Source organism: Microtus ochrogaster, unplaced genomic scaffold (genome assembly GCF_000317375.1).
Source record: "Microtus ochrogaster isolate Prairie Vole_2 unplaced genomic scaffold, MicOch1.0 UNK3, whole genome shotgun sequence".
Taxonomy (NCBI): domain Eukaryota; kingdom Metazoa; phylum Chordata; class Mammalia; order Rodentia; family Cricetidae; genus Microtus; species Microtus ochrogaster.
In genome coordinates this window covers 1,562,526-1,567,498 of record NW_004949101.1, presented here as the reverse complement: position 1 = coordinate 1,567,498, position 4,973 = coordinate 1,562,526, and the positions used below count along the sequence as shown (strand labels likewise).

General features: G+C 44.1%; 1 pseudogene; it reads right to left on the bottom strand.

The window, feature by feature from the left end:
* The window catches only part of LOC101982827, a 9,265-nt pseudogene extending 9,018 nt beyond the window's left edge, over positions 1 to 247 (bottom strand).
* Positions 248 to 4,973: the final 4,726 nt, after the last annotated feature.

The following is a 4,973-nucleotide window of genomic DNA, read 5'->3' as shown; positions in this document are numbered from 1 at the left end:
GGAGGAACTTTGAGCCGCTTATAGAGGATGGCCCTCTGCCGCTGCAGCCTGATGTAGCGGGGCCATTTGACGAAGCGCGTGAGATCTCTCTTGGGCTGGATGTCCTGCCCAATGCCGAAGTTCTTAGGCCTCTTCTCAAACAAAGGATTCACCACCTTCTTCGCCTTCTGCTTCTTCACGACGGCGGGGGCCGGGGCCACCTTCTTCCCCTTAGCCTTCTTTCCCTTGGGCATCTTGCCGGGCTGGAGGAGAGACTGTACTATATATATTGAGACAGGATCTCTCTATGTATCTATGGCTGTCCTGGAATTTGCTACATAGGCAAGGCTGGCCTTAAATTCTCAAAGATCTGCCTGCCTCTGCCTCCTGAGTACTAGGATTAAGGGTGTATGCCACCATGCCTGTCCATAAACATAAATGCTTGCAAATGTGAAATACTTTAAAAGGTTATATAAAATACTTATATATTTAATTTACACAATTAAATTTAATTATATAACTATAAATGTTAAAAAATATCAGAATCAATTTCTATATTACACATACATTGTATAGACTATGTATTTATGTTTGTAATGCATATGTGTTACGTATGAAAACAGATACAGAGTTTCAATATATAAAAGGGATCCAGCTGCCTTAGTTGGGCAGACAGGAAATGAGATAGTGTCTTAGATTGCTTTCTGATACTGTGATAAAACACTGACAAAGTCAACTTGTATGGGGAAGAAAGGGTTTGTTTGCATTTAAAGGTCATACTTCATCAAGAAAGCCAAAACAAGAACTCGAGGCAGGAACCAGGAGGCAGTATCTGAAACAGAGGCCACGGAGGAGTGCTGCTTACTGGCTTGCTCCCCATGGCTTGCTCAGTCTGTTTTCTTATACAACCCAGGAGCACCTGCACAGCGTGGCACCATCTACAATGGGATGTGGGTCAGTGGCAGAACATCCATATAGCTGCTCCGTGTCCTGACTTATATAAGAACAGCAATGATCTACTACATGATATATAATATATGTGCATTATATATAATATATGATATAATATATATATTTGTAATCAGTAATGCTTGTGTGTGCATGTGGTGTTTCTAGAAGATCTTAGTGTGAGTGTCAGCGGATTAGGTAGAGAAAGTCCACTTCTATGTGGGTGGCCTGGGCTGGCCCTCTGGGGGCGTGGAGAGAACACACTAAGCCAGTGTGTATTTCTTCCTAGAGCAGGGACACACAATTCTCTTCTCTGGAGCACTAGCATTTATCTGTCTTGGTTTCCCAACTGTTGACAAGATGTGGCCAGCTGTCACAGTCCTGCCACAATGCCTTCCTACCATGATACATACATACATGCACATACATATATATCCATATTCTCTAACTGAGATGCCTTCCTATTGTCATGTATATGCATCTCTATGTATACACACATACCTATATGTGTGTACGTATGTACATGTGTACGTATGTATGTATGTATGTATGTATGTATGTATGTATGTATGTATGTTTGTATCACCTCATGGCTCTGCCCTATGTCTGGAGAACAACTGCAAAAGTCCTGGAACCTTTTGCTCTGCTCTTCCAGGGCACTCTCCTTATGGGTCAGCTTCAGGAGCTGCCAGCAGCCAGAACTCTCCGGGCAAATGACAATTAGAACCCTGGTTTGCAGCAGTGCTTGCCTGGTTCTGAACCTTCCTACCCAGGTTTCAGAGACCGAGGAGAAGAGCCAGGTGTCCATGTGCCACAGTTTTTCTGTGAGGTACAGCCTTCTTGTGTTTGGGCACACTAGGCAGCACTTGGATCTATGCTTGGGACCATTTGGGACATCAAATAACCTATACAAATGTAAAAACTGTAACCCACTGTAACGAGACCACGGAGAGGATGCTGAATTGTAAGTGAAATCTGGACCAAAGATCAGAACTGCCTTCTTCACTCTCAGCTGGGCTGAAAGCATTGGGTGGCTCAACAATTTTATCCCTTTATGTTTGTGCTTGAGCTACTGGGGAGATTCTGAGTACATTGACTTGGAGGTTATAAACACATTTTAAAGACTACCAGAATTCACGATGTCCGAAACCACAGTGAATGAGGATTGCGTTGTTGGCTACTTAACACTCTGGCTTTTCTCAATATCCACTGAGCTCCTAGCTTTCCAAAGTGATTGTACCCAAAGACCAGTCAGGGTGTGCAGCTGGGCCTCAGGATAACCCTCACCACCCATCCTTGGATGACACTCCTGGGAATCAAGCTTGATTTTTGATGAGAAAGTTAGAAATTCATACTTTTCTCTGAAACACATGGCCAATAAAAAAGTAGACAGCTGGCCAGTGGTGGCGCATGCCTTTAATCCCAGCACTTGGGAGGCAGAGGCAGATGGATTTCTGTGAGTTTGAGGCCAGCCTGGTCTACAGAGAGAGTGCCAGGACAGGCTCCAAAGCTATACATAGAAACCCTCTCTTGAAACACGCACACACACATTACACACACATATATAACACATATACATATACACATACTCACACACATATGTTTATACACATATATGAACACATACACACTATACACACACACACACACACACACACACACACACACTTTAAGCTGGGACTGCATAACTCTATCCTCTCTCCGGCAGCTAGTAGAGACTGGCTGATGGCAATAATGAGGAAAATGTGACTTCACACAGACAGAGCAGCAGGGCGACTGCCATAGTGCTTTCAAGTGTATCAACCATCTTGTAATAAGTGTATTTGGGTTTTGTCTTTATCTTGTGCCTTTCGGTATGAAAGCTTTCTGGGTGGATATGTCCATGAAAACAAAGGCCCCCGTTTTTCTTTCTCTAATAAAAGATGGGTAATGAAAGATAAAGATAAGTTCGCACCATGGCTACCGAGGTTGTCAACAGCCTTTTGAGGCATCGTTTTCTGGGGAAATCAGCTAATGAGTGGAGTTTTCCGCGGAGCTCACAGAGGTGGCTTTTCGACTCGGGAGCAGAAGTCAGTGACACTTTCTCCGGTGGCGTGTCGAAGGGGATTGTCTGGTCTTGTGGAGACACCAACACAGCCGAGCCTGGAACCAGTCTGGCTAATTATCGCAGGTGGATCTTTGACCCCAGGAGGAGAACAAGGCTTTGGGGCACTTCTCTGTGGCCTCCTCAGGACCTTTCCAAAGGAATGTGCCAGTGGTCTGAAAGCTGCTCGGGTTATAATGATTCTCCAACGGGCTTTTATACGGACAGGCAACGTGACCTGAGGCACTGGGGACACGAGAAAGAGCACATTTTATGCTGCTGGTGATGTGAGCTGAGAGCAAAAGAGATTTCAAAGATCAGCACGAAGACACTTTGAAGCGGTACAGAGTCTTCCAAATGACAAGAGTATATATTTGGGGAATAACAATGTGTACTTTATACTCATTTTGGACCAGGTGCGGGCCTAGGAGCTTCCTATGTTCAGGTCACTGACTTAACCCTTTCTGGGATGTGGAGGGGTTGAGGCTGTGCTGCTTAGTGTTTTACAGGTGAGGGGACTAAAGCCATCAGCTGGGACTTGAGCCCCACTGATTTGACCCCAAAGCCTGTACCCATGAGGCTTGAGACTGTAACTTGGAAGTGGCTGAGTTTATTTCACCTGAGCAGGAGAAGTTACCAGCCCACTAGAGCAGAATGGGAAATTCCCAGGGCATTAGTTGGAAACAAATTCCCGCTTCCTCCTTCCTTCTCCTTCTTTAAATTGACTTTGTTAACTTAAAAAAAGAGCCCTGGAATGAAAAAGACCACACACTAATAATGGTAGTTTGAATGTAATTAGACCCATAAGCTTACAGGGAGTGGCACTATTAGGAGGTGTGGCTTTGTTAAAGTAGATGTGGCCTCGTTGAAGGAAGTGAGTCATTATGGGGGTGGGCTTTGATCAAGCCACACCCAGTGTTTCAGACCACTTCCTGTTGCCTGTGGGTCAAGATGTAGATAGAACTCTCAGCAACCTCTTCAGCACCATGTCTACCTGCACATCACCTTGTCACACCATGATGACAATGGATTAAGTCTCTGAAACGGCAAGCCACCCCAATTAAATGCTTCTCCTTTGTAAGAGCTACTGTGGTCATGGTGTCTCTTCACAGCAATAGAAACCCCAAGACACCAATATTAACCAACACAAAGTCTTCCCATCTTAATACAGTTAGGATAGGCATTCTGAAACTGCGGAGCTTCACACTGGAATTAACACTTACACTGCTGAAAATAATTTTTGCATATATGTACTACCAACCCCCCAAAAATTCATAAGGGAGTTAGAACTAAAAAGCAATTAGCTTTAAATCCTCCTCCAGAATTCATATCCATTAACCACATTCATTCTTTCCCCATCTTCTAATATTTAGCCCTACTCGTTTCTTTTTTTTACATGTTATACTGTGCCCAATATATGTATATAGTAGCTAGGCTCTGAATATGAGCGTGACCATATGTTTTTTTTTCTAAGATTTATAACCTCACTTCTTATTATACATTCAAAGTCCATCCATTTTCCTGCAGATCTTGTGACTGGTTTTCTTCAGAGCTTAATAGTATTCCATGTCATATTTGCTTTAAATCATGGGATGGTTGCAGGCTCACCATCTGAGAGAAAGGCAGGTCCTCTAAGAAGCTGAGTGATGACTGGATCCACTAGGTACTAAGAATAAAGAAAAGGCAAACCATGTGATCATACTTTCTCTTTCCATTTGGACCCAGTGGTTTACAGATCGTGGGCAGGAGACTGATGCCTATGCCTTTAGAAAGGGCAAGTGACTCCTTGTCATGCTGTTTTCCTCGATTTTGAACCAAGACCATCACAATCAGCTGGGCATTCCAGAGCTCGTGAAGGTGTGATAATACCCGTGCCTCTCTGCAAAATGCCCTGGGGAAGGGGCAGGTGTGTGAGCATCCTATCCCACCAAAGCCTCTGCTCCTTGGGCAAGGTGAGAACAAC